Raw genomic sequence first — 12,468 nt, 5'->3', positions numbered from 1 at the left:
AGCAACGTCTGGAAGCGCTTGAGCTGTATTCCCCAGCCTTCAGAAGAGGGGGAGGGGGTGCGTGGGATCTTATAGAAATATTTTGAATGTTAACAGGCCTGAAGACATTAGATATGGCAAAGTTATTTTCCAATTTTCCATAATAGTCGATTATAGGGCAAGAGGGCACGACTTTGGGATTGAATGACGTCCTTTAAGAACTGAGATACCTTTAGTCAGAGGGTGGTACGTCTCTGGAATTTGTTGCCACTGGCGGCTGTGGATGACAAGTCATTGGGTGTATTCAAGGCAGATATAGATAAGCTCTTGATTAGCCAGGGCAGCAAAGGGTATAGGATGAAAACAGGGCAGTGGGGATGACCGGAATAATTGGATCAGCCAATGATTGAATGGCAGAGCGGACTCGATGTACCGAATAGCAATGCTTACGATTTCATATCTTATGGTCTTATTGTCTTAAGTTCTTAGACTGCCAGGCTTCAGATGTTTCAGAAAGGACAGGCAGGGAGGCAAAAGTGGTCGGATCGAGGCACTGCTGATCAGAGACAGCATCACGGCTGCAGAAAAGGAGGAAGTGATGGAGGGTTTGTCTACTGAGTCTCCGTGGGTGGACAATAGGAACAGGAAGGGGTTAGTAACTCTACTGAGTGTTTTTTTTTAAATATATAGATCATCCAATAGTAACAGGGACATCGAGGAGCAGATAGGGAGACAAATTCTGGAAAGGTGTAACAAATAATGGTTGACGTGGTGGGAGATTTTAATTTGCCCAATATTGATTGGCATATCCCTGGTGCTAGGTGTTAAGATGGGGTAGAGTTTAAGTGTGTTCAGGAAGGTTACCTGTCACAATATATAGATAAGCCTACAAGAGGAGTGGCTGCACTTGATCTGCTGTTGGTAAATGAACCTGGTCAGGTGTCAGGTATCTCAATGGGCTGTGCTGGGAGCAAGGGTGGACCAAACTGCAAGACTCAAACACATCATGTGAGGTAACTTATATTAAGTTTATTGCTCGGTGCAAAGCAGAAGCAGGAACAGTGAAGTGGACAAGGACTCAGGCCTGAGACAAGGCTGGGAATTAGGGTCTGGGCTAGGAGTCGGAATCACGGACCACCGGGGCCAGGACTCGGGGACTCGGAGCCGCCGGGGGCTAGGACTCGGGGACTCGGAGCCGCCGGGGGCCAGGACTCGGGGTCTCGGAGCCGCCGGGGGCCAGGAATTGTTTTTTTATTCACGGGACAGACTCAGACACAGGACATAAAACACGGAGCCGGGAATCCTCCGTAGACACATGATGGAGTCGGGGCCCTTCTTGACACAGTGACCCAGTATTCCTTGGTACAAGGCCGGGATCGCTTTTAGACGTACGACATGGATACGGAGACCACACAACAATGGACAGAACTATAACTGGGCTCAAGTCCGCTCCAAGCCGCGGCGAGCTCATGACTTACCACAACGGGTTAACTTTGACTGACCCGTACTGACAAGGGAAGGCGGCTTGCTGGCACTTGCTCCGGGAGGAGACGAGGCTTGCTCCGGCCAGATGACATGGGCTCGCAGTACCTTTGTTGACTTTGCAAACGCTGTCGCGCCGAACGGCTAAAAGCCGGAGACTATAAACTGCCGGTTCAGCCGAGAGTAAATTGCCTCCAATCACCAAGCCCGAGGGACACGGGAAAACAGGGAACCAAAGGGAAACAGGGAGTCAACGGTCCGGTTCGTAACATAAACAAAGTAATTTTAAAGGGACGCCGATCCGGACCATGACAGTGGGAGTGCATTTTTGAGGCGGTGATTACAATTTTATCTCCTTTACCATAGCATCGGAGAGGAATAGGAACAGACAAGTAACAAAAGCATTTAACTGGAGTAAGAGGGAAATATGAAGCTATCAGGCAGAGACTTGGAAGGAACAGAGTTCTCAGGGAAATGCATGGCAGAAATGTGGCAAATGTTCAGGGGATATTTGCGTGGCTTTCTGCATAGATAGGTGCCAATGAGACAGAGAAGAGATGCTACAGGATGCTACAGGAACCATGGTGTACACATGATGAAAGCATAGTCAAGAAAAGAAAGGCTTACGAAATGTTCAAAAAACTAGGTATTGATAGAGATATATAAAATGATAAGGCTAGCAGGAAGGAGCTTGAGAAATTAAATGAGGAGAGCCAGAAGGGGCCATGAAAAGGCCTTGGCGAGCAGTTTAAGGAAGACCCTAAGGCAATCGACAGGTCTGTGAAGGGCGAGAGGATAAGATGTGAGAAAACAGGAGCAATGAAGCGTGACAGTGGAAAAGTGTGTGCGGAACCAGAGGAGACAGCACAGGTACTGTTCACTATGCAAAACGACCTTGGCGATTGTATGGATTTCAGCAAGGCATTTGATAAGGTAGTCCATGCAAGGCTTACTAAGAAAGCAAGGAGACGGAGGATGCAAGGTGACATTGCTTTGCTGACCCAGAATTGGCTTGCCCACAGATAGCAAAAATTTGTTGTAGACGGGTCATATTCAGATTGGATATCAGTGACCAGCGATCTGCCTCAGAGTTCTTTTCAGGGACCCCTTCTCATCGTGATTTTTATAACTGACTTGGATGAGAAATTGGAGGGGTACGTTACTAAATTTGCGGATAAAACAAATGTTGGGGACATTTGGATAGTGTGGAGGGCTGTCAGAGTTTAAATCGGGACATCGATAGGATGCAAAACAGGGCTGAAAAGTGGCAGTTGAAGTTTAATCCATTGTCATAGTCCCGTCTGGCTATTCCCCATCTTGCTATTAGATCCTTAAATGGGCCTTAATCCCCTCGTCTGATTTTCAATCATTCCCAGTTCCGCTAATTACAACACACCCCGCCTGTATTGGAACTACTCGACTTGTCCGGAGTCCCCGCAGAATAGCATAACCTGTGACAGGTATTCAGCAAACAACGGGCTCTTTCCCTGCCCCCGCACCGCCCGTATGATTGCGCTATCTTCCTGCTGGCCGGGGCCTCGTTACCCACCAGTCGTCTTTACAACTTATCCCGACCGGACAGAGAGGCCATGGAGAAATACATTAGTGCGTCCCTCTCGGCGGGCATTATACGACCTTTATCCTCGCCGGTAGGCGCCAGTTTCTTCTTTGTATAGAAGGATGGGCCGGTTCGTGTCTGTATTGATTACCGAGGCCTGAACAATATAAAAGTTAAAAATAAGTACCCATTATCCCTGATTAACTCGACATTTCAACCATTTCAGGGAGCCACCATCTTCTCGAAGTTCGACCATCGTAGCGCCTACCATCTAGTCATGATGAGGGAGGGAGCCGAGTAGAAGACGGCCTTGAATACACGTCTGAGCCACATCGAATACTTGGTCATGCCATTTGGCCACACAAACGCCCCACCGTTTTTCAAGCCCTAATCAGTGATGTGCTGAGGGACTTCATTAAACGCTTTGTGTTCGTCGACCTAGATGACATCTTCATATTTTCTAGCAGCCCCCAGAAACACGTTCACCTTGTCCGTCTAGTCCTCCAGAGACTGTGGGAGAGCAAGTTATTTGTCGAGGCCAAGAAATGTGAGTTCCACGTCCCTTTGGTCATCTCCCGGGCTACATCATCGAGAGCGGGCAGGTGAGGGCAGGTCCCGAAAAAATCCGGGCGTTAGAAGAATGGCCCAGACCCACGACTCGCAATCAAATTCAGCCGTTTTGGTGGTTTGCAAACTGTTATCTCCGTTTTATCATGGATTACAGTCGAGTGGCGGTGCTCCTTACCGACTTACCTCGCCTACCAGACCTTTTTGTTGGGGTTTCGAGGCTGATTCGGCTTTCACTGACCTGAAGAGGCGGATCAGCTCACAAGAGCCCGAGCTATTCCACCTCCCCAATGTCCAATGGACTGATCGCTTCAACACCGAATACTTTGTCCTCTTTTATTTGTCTTTTTAAGACAATATTCAGCTTGAAGAATGCAGTAAAATTTGTATCTCCCCGTCGGGGAATTGAACCCCGGTCTCCCGCGTGACAGGCGGGGATACTAACCACTATACTAACGAGGAATTGGTCTTGGTATCCGAATATATATTATTCCGGTTTTGTAATGCGACAGGCAGGAAACAATGTGCAGTTCTTCGAATTTGGAAGGGATTTTACTCACTTACCTCCGGTCTGTGGGAGGATGGCGGCCACAACTTGACATAACAGGAACTGCATCAGAGTGACCAGATTCAGAAAGCAGTGCGAGCCACAGTCATAAACCACTGGAGACAGTTCAGGACACGAGTCTCCTGCAGAATGATGGAACGATGGTGATATAATGGTGAACATATCTGTCTTCCAGGCAATTGACGCAGGTTCGATTTCCGATGATCGTAGTTAATCGACTTTTAATATTCTTTCATCGAAAATATCAGATGTAAACGTCTCATAGAACCCGATCCGTGCGGACTTCTACAGTCCGAGGGGCCTAACCTGCCAACTCGGGTACGAATTCCCCAAATTATTTAAATCGAAGAGAGAGTGTAAAATTATTATTCACACTGGGCTGTCCAGTGCATCAAGGGTGGATTTCCTGTCTTTCACATTTTTCCCGATGAACCGACCAGTGCAGCTTCCTGCTGTCACTATAAACCAGATTCTCACAACAAACTAGGACACACGAAAACATGTCGGATGATGTGTTCACACCGAGTGTTCTCAATCTACTCGCCACTCTCTCTGTCTATTTATATCCTGAGCGATCCCTCTCTCCAATACACGATTAAATTAAACCCTTTAATGCGATTAACAAATGTAATATAGAATCACAGAATCATTCAACCCTGAAACAGCCCTTTCGGCCCGCTACGTCGATGCTAAGAGTCAAGTACCAATCTCACCAGAAAAAAAAATCTCACTTATCAGCTATTGCCTTCCGTGCCTTGATGATTCAGGTGCTCGTCCAGTCAATTCTCTAATATTGTTGGAATACCTGCCTCCACTAGCCACTCCGGCATCGGTTCCAGTTTCCAGCCACCATCTGCATTAAGTTCTTCCTCTCATGCTTTCTCGGTTTACACACGTCAGGACAGTTTCCTGCTATTCTGAACGGCCTCCGTTAATTTGATATGATCTTCAAAGATCTCCGTCATCTCCAGCGCTCCATGGAAACGCCCGCAGTCTATCCAGCCTCGGTTTATACCGGAACTCTCCATCTCAGGCAAAATCCTTGCGAACATCCCATGCATTCAACGCTCCAGTTAGTTTACAGAGTGTCCAAAGGTTTCAATTACCGAATCCGCGGTAAACTTGACAAGTCGGAGCTGGTTTCTACCGAATGGACGACCATGGGCCCAGCGCGCTCCCGCTGCGCCACTCTGCTGTTGGCTGAACGTGGTGCTGAGCTGCTCCGTTGTGGACGTTTCCCATTCTTTTCCTTCATTTTTATTTGTCGATTCTTTGCTGACGTCACATCGTTCCCCTTGCGAGCTGCTGTTTGGTGATTTATTTCCTCGCGTGTCTCTCTGCCCGTGACTCTGTCTGTCATTCAGTGCCTGCTACCTCCTGCCCCGTCCTGTTATTGTCTCTGTGCTCCGACCCTTCCGGAGGCCTCGTTCACGACATGTCAGCAGTGAATGTGTTTTACGTTATTTAATGAGTCCGGTTTCAGTGGCCCTGCTGTTACACATTCAGTTATTCTTCCACTGTGTCTCTTCCGCGCTCTCTCTTTGCCTCTGGGTTGTTCATTGGGACAGACATCAATGGTTCAAACACTGGACACCAGCTGAGCTGCAGCCGAGATTATCGGAGGACACTGTTATTGGGTATTTTGAACTTTCCGATGTGTTGACTCACACCAAGGTGGGTTAATTTATTGTATCCAGAAGTGTCGTTAACATCTCGTGCCGTAGAGGTAATTGAATAAATAACAGAATCAAAAGGATCGCAGCAGATCGGGCTGCTGTGCTTCACTGTCCTGCTGATGTGAAAACTGGGGTCCGAGGATTTCGGCCTACTGCGGATGCTCTGGGAGCAGATCTGTGACCCAGTCTGTTTCGAGATGATGTTAGCTTGCTTCTCTTGTTTCCATGACGTGTTTTTTTTTTCTTTCTGTCGCTTTCTCTGCGACGTGGTTTTTCGTGTTTTTGTTTTAATTGGGTTATTCGAGTTTCTTGTTTTGTGGCTGCCTGGATGAAGGCAAATCTGAAAATAAATATGTTTTGAATAGTTGAATCATTACTCATTAATAGAATCTGCCTCTATCGCCCTCTGAGAAAGGGAGATCCAGACAACCCCGCTCGCTTGCAGCAGTCAGGGGACCCTACCTGAGGAAGGGTACCTTTATTGACCGAGTGGGTGCGGCAAAGGGACACTAGATTTGCCCAGTCAGGAGACCTTAGGCATTGATAGCCGATACTCTCCAGAGCAATCTAATTTCTTCCCACACTCACTGAACCCTGAGATTTGGAATTGTGAAGATGTGCGGCTCAACAGGAAAGCAGTTCAGTCCATGTTGGCGGCAGATGATCTCTCGAATGTCAAGAGTGACTCAACCGATAGAATTTCCAATGAACGCCCTGAATTCATAACAAGACCCTTGAAGCGCAATGCAATAAAGGGTTTTAATTTCCTTATTCCATAGTTTCATCACGAGACGGCGACACAAATAACACTTTGGTAGAAGGAATGAAGATATTTGAAATTACGTGGACACGGATTACTCTGAGAGGACCCGCCTCTCCCGCAGTGGAACTTGCGCAGTGAAACCTCAATGAACTTCTGGTCTATCGCCTAATCACTCGGCCATGACAACTGCTACCACACAGCTAGTGAGGCAGAAGGACATTTTTCATGGGATCCCATCACCATGTCCCGGGTCGATTGGGCTCAACATCAACGCTGAGGGTCAGAGAATCTGAACTGACATCCTCTCCACATCCACTCTATCCAGGCCGCTCAATATTTGATAGGTTTCCATGAGATCCTCCCTCATTTATCTGAATTCCAATGAGTAGAGGCTCAGAGCCGTCAAATGCTCCTTGTATCTTCACCGTTTCATTCCGGGATCATTCCCGTGAGACTCCCCTGGGCCCACTCCAATGCCAGCGCATCCGTTATCAGAAATGGGCCCACAATTGTCTACAATGCTCCAAATGAATCTGATCAATGTCTTGCAATTCATCTTCATTATATCCTTGTTTTTAGATGCGACTCCTGGCGGAATGAATGCTAAAATTGTATTTGTCTTTCTTACCACCAACTCAACCCGCAACTTATCCTTTATGGAATCCTGCACGAGAACTCCCCAGCACATTTGCACGTCTGATTTCTGAATTTGCTCCCCATTTGGGAAATAGTCTTTCTGTCAATGTGTCTGACCATACATTATCGTACTCTGTATCCCAGCTTCCACTTAGTTGCCCATTCTCCAAGACCTTCTGCAGACTTCCTGCCTCATCAATATTACCAGCCCCTCCATCTAATTTTCTATCACATACAAAGCCATCAATTTCGTCATCCAGATCATTGACAGATAAGGTACAAGGCAGAGACCCCTCCAGAAGACACCTAGTTACCGACAAATGACTGAAAATGCCATATTTATTCCCAGACTTTACCTCCCACCAGTCGCCAATATATTTTCGATTCTCGTATCTTTCCTGCAATACCATGAGCTCTAGTTTTGTTTAGCAACCTTTTTGCGTCACTTGAAAAAGGCCTTTTGAAAATCCAAGTTAACAACACCCACTGATTCTCCTTTCTCTATCTCGGCTGCTATTTCTCCAAAGAATTTCAACAGATTTGTGTGGCCAGATTTCTCTTTAAGAAAACCATGTTGGCCGGACTATTTTATCAGACGCCTGAAAGCACATCCTTACGAATGGACTACAGCATTTTCCCAACATAAAATCCATGCCAACCGGTCCGTAATATCTTGTCTTTTGTAAACTTAAAATTATTTTTGCAATTTTCCTGTCGTCTGAAACCATTCCAGAATCCAGTCATTCCTGAATAATCACTATTAACGCTTCCGTGATATCGTCACCCACTTCTTTCATAAACCCGCGGTGTAGTTCATCTGGTCCAGGTGACATCTGGAATTTCTAACATACTGCTGGTATCAACATAAAATGGCAGACGCAAAAAGCTTATTAAGTTCCTCCGCTAGTTTTGTCCCCTATTACTACCTCCGATTGCCATCGTCCGAGGTTTACTCTTCTATTTTTAAACTTCCTACCTACCTGAAAAACGACTGTTTGTATCCTCTTTCCATCGGGCAGAAAGCCCAAAAGCCTGAAAGAACGTATCACAGTCTCACGGATAGTTTCAGTCCCGCTGTTTTATCTACTGAATGGTTTCTCAGTACGATAAGCTGTACGTTTGACCTCACAATCCACCTCGTTATGATGCTGCAGCTTATTATTTCCCTGCGCTGTGCTTCCCCTGTCGCTGATACACTTTATCCTGCACTCTGTTGTTGCTTTACCTTGTGCGATCTCAATGCACTGTGTAATGATTTCATCTCCAGGGACAGTATGAACGAGAAGGTTTTCACTGTGTCTCGGTACATGTGTCTAAAATATAACAGTTTAAATTCCCATCGCGGCCGCAGTAGGGAGCCCCGGCCTCCGTTCAGCGCAGCGTTTCCCAGCTGCCAATGAAACACAACAGAAACAAACCTGCCGGATCATTGGCCGCCAGCCTGTCGGTTAACAGCCGGACGCGCTCACCGATGCGCCGCAGAGACAAGTTTTGAGGAAAGTAGGAATAAATGGTTCAATTCTGCGTTGTAGAACGCGACCAACAATCGCTGCTCTGCGGGACTCGGTTTTTCACAATCTACATGACTGGTTTGCATCAGAGATTCACGGACAATATCAAACAGAAAATGTTGCAAATACACCGTTGTCAGGACTCGAAGCTGCGGGAGGAAATCCCAATGGGTTCCGGGTGCATCGCCGAACAATTCGGCCACGAATACACACTCCCACTGATTTCCCTTCTGGCATTTATCCAAACGGAAGAATGCTGCGCCTGCGCGTTCACCTCCTCCTTCACAACATTCAGAATCCCAAACAGTCCTTCCAAGTGAGGAAATACTTCAGCTGTGAGTTTTCCTGGGCCATCTACTGTATCGGCCGCTCCCAATACGGCCTCATCTACAATTGCAAGTCGCAAGATAGATTAGGGAAACATTATGTCGAACAACTTTGCTCCGTCCGCAACGAGTAGGATTTCCCAATGGTCAACCATTTTAATTCCGCTGCCCATTCCCATTCTGACATGTTGGTCGTGGATTCTTCTACTGCCACGATGAAGCCACGCTAGGGATGGAGGAGCAACACTTCATATTCCGTCTGGGTAGCCCGCAATCTGATGGAATGAACATCGATTTCTCTAACCCGCTAATCTCTCCATTCTCCTCTCTTTGCTTTAATTTTCTATTCCGGATTCCCTCTTGCGTCTTCACCTTTCCCCGCATGTTTACCGCCTCTCTCGAGTCAACCCGCCCCTCCAAACTGATTTCTGCCTTTCAACCCTTTTCCTTTTCCACCAATCACCGCCCAGCCTCTCAAATATTCCCCTTTACCCAGCATATCTAACTTCCATCTTAACCTGGCTTCTCCTATGGCCCCCAGTTTTCAATACTGCGCTGTCCCCAACATATCTACCTCTTGCTCTCAACTGGCTCCACCTATCACCTCCCAGTTTTCAATCTCCCCTTTCCCCTACATATCTACGTTCTTTCCTCAAATTGCCTTACCTATCACCTCCCAGTTTTCAATCTCCCCTTTCCTCAACATATCTACCCTCCTTCCTCACCTGTCACCTCCCAGTTTTCAATCTCCCCTTTCCCCATCATATCTACCCTCCTTCCTCACCTGGTTTCACCTATCACTTTGTAGCGTGAACTCCTTCTGTTTCCCGACTTTCTTATTCCGGCTTCTTCCCACTTCCTTTCCAGTACTGATGAAGGAACATGATTTTTTATTCCTCTCCATAGATGCTGACTGACCTGCTGAGATATTCCAGTGTTTTGTGTGCGTTACTCTGATTCTTGTGCCAAAAAACACCAGTCATCGATCGCCACCCACCTGGTTTTTGATTCCGTTTCCCCCCGCCCCTCCTTTCATTGCCATAGACTGCTGTCCTGGGCATTCCCCACAGTTCTGTTGTTCATATAACATAGAAACAAAAGTCCCGATGATAACAGTCACAGTCACTCACTTGGTCTCACCAGATCCGCGGCTTTTCTTCTGCCTGATCACGTTCGCCCACTTTGTCTGAAACTGAAAAATACCTTATTTTCTCTCTGTCCCAGAGGTGACGACTGGGTCTCCGCCTGAAACATTAAATTTGTTTCCCTTTGTACTAATGTGACCGACCCGTGAACTTCGCAGTGGAGCAGCAAGTCGCCGCTTTATTTAACTTGCACGTTGATATGAACAAGAAGCGAAACATCCCGGCTCCTAGGTTCACAAAACGACCCGGAGAGTCGCAGTGAGATCCGTGAGGCAGTACCAGCGACCGGCCACTGGACGGAACCGAGGGTCCGGGTCCTGTGCAGCAGCGCAGAACACTTCAGAGTTCAAAGTAAATTCAGTATCAAAGCACAAATATGCTACCATTAGATGCATATTCTCGAGATGATTCACAGTAAATGCAAAGAAACAAAATATAATCAATGAAAGAGTGCACACAAGACGGACAATCAACGCAGAAAACATAACAGACTGCGAAAATACAAAAACGTAAAATAATAATCAAATAAAGTTAACTAATGGAGCAGCAACCCTTCATGGAAAACATCCCCATGATCTGAGCAGACAAGGTGTGAAGAAGGAAACGTGGAACGCTTGGCTCAGAGTTGGAGACATCTTCCCAGAAACAGAGGGGTTCGTTTTGGCAATACAGGACCAGGTGTTTAACAGAAAAATGTTACAAATCCATAATAAAAGCCCAACAAATTAAAGTGGATAAATGCAGAAAATGACAAGGGACACCAGAAACAATTCAACACATTACAGGATGGAGCAGCAGTTTAACTCAATCTGATTACTTACACAGGAACAGTCAATTGACAAACACCATTCACCAAAATCATGATTTAAAAAGCAAAGTCATAAAAGACACCATACCTTACTATAAATACAAACCTCTTCTAGAATAGGGTCAGAGTCCTACAAATTATTTTATGACTGATCCTTTATTGCAGATAGGACAATCCATAATAACCATCTCGATGTATAATACTACTGGATTAAAAGGCAATAACAACGTACATATTCGATATAGCCATTGCAAACACACATAACGTACACCAATTAACAAGTGAAAAGCACCAGAACTATGCTGAATTGAAAGAAGAAACTGAAAGACGATCGAGCATGAACAGGGTATATATTGTCCCAATGGTAATATCAACAACTATCATCTCAAAGTCACTACACAATAGCATTAAACAGTTAGGCCAGCAAAGCAATATTTCTGTCAATGTGCTGAAAACCACTATACTATACACCAGTAGAATGGTCCGAAGTCCGGAGCTATTGAGGAATGAGTGTGCTTCAGCACCCCCGTACTTCAGGCCAGCGTGAGCTGAGAACGTAAAAATAATAACAACAAAGTAAAAATGCCTCTAGCATGAAATGTCCAGTTTGAAAGTGAGATGTGGAAATAGTCAGTGTTGGTGTGAGTGAAGTTCAGTGAATTGATCCCTCTGGTTCAAGTGGCGATAACATAAATTTAAATATGAAATACATTGGTGCCCTTTAAGAGTTTCTGTTGGTTTGATCGTCCATGTACAATATATTAAGTTTATGCCAATATGAATGTAAGAAAGACAGATTGTGGTAGTGTTCTGTTTTCTATATGTGGATTTTTTTTTTTAATGAATGTATTAGGAACAACACGGAGCACACAAAACGGACACAAAAGGCCACTGGATCAACAGCGTCCCTGAATAGTCTGGAACCACCAACATTTCGGATACAGTGCCGAACGCGCTGACCGATTGCATCCTAAAGCCCACCTGAATAAAAGCGGAACACGTGGGCACTTCCCCTGGTTTTGGAGGCGGCGAACAGAGATCGGTGTTTCGACTGGCTTTTTACAATCTGTATCCCTGGGAGGGATCAGGGAGTCAAAACCGATATAAACACGTAGTCGGCAGGATTCGAACCTGCGCGGCGAAACCCCAATGGATTTCTAGTCCATCGCCTTAACCACTCGGCCACGACTACAAGTTCTTCACAGCTGGATTCAAATCCCGGAGTCAGATAAACAGGATTGATCCTGAACTAAAAGCGGGGATTGCTGGAAATATTCAGCAGATCGGTTAGCGTCTGTGAAGAGAGAAACCGAATTCACGTTCAGCTCAATGACCTTTCACCAGGAAATCAGTGCACTGAATTGGATGGATAGAATCTCAGTCAGAGCGGAGCAGGATCGGAAGATGTAGAATCCTTCAGCGGGGATTAAGAAACTCCTCGGGTAAGAA

At 46.1% G+C, this 12,468-nt stretch overlaps 2 non-coding genes across 2 annotated transcripts; both read right to left on the bottom strand.

The window, feature by feature from the left end:
• Positions 1 to 3,976: 3,976 nt before the first annotated feature.
• On the bottom strand, positions 3,977 to 4,048 carry trnad-guc (transfer RNA aspartic acid (anticodon GUC)). The gene has a single exon. It is a non-coding gene; the product is annotated as a tRNA-Asp (tRNA).
• An 8,081-nt stretch (positions 4,049 to 12,129) lies between these two features.
• Positions 12,130 to 12,211, bottom strand: trnas-aga (transfer RNA serine (anticodon AGA)). Its single transcript has one exon. It is a non-coding gene; the product is annotated as a tRNA-Ser (tRNA).
• Positions 12,212 to 12,468: the final 257 nt, after the last annotated feature.

Source organism: Mobula hypostoma, assembly GCF_963921235.1.
Source record: "Mobula hypostoma chromosome 30 unlocalized genomic scaffold, sMobHyp1.1 SUPER_30_unloc_4, whole genome shotgun sequence".
NCBI lineage: Eukaryota > Metazoa > Chordata > Chondrichthyes > Myliobatiformes > Myliobatidae > Mobula > Mobula hypostoma.
Note: the sequence above shows the minus strand (reverse complement) of the source record. Positions and strands in the feature narration are given on the sequence as shown.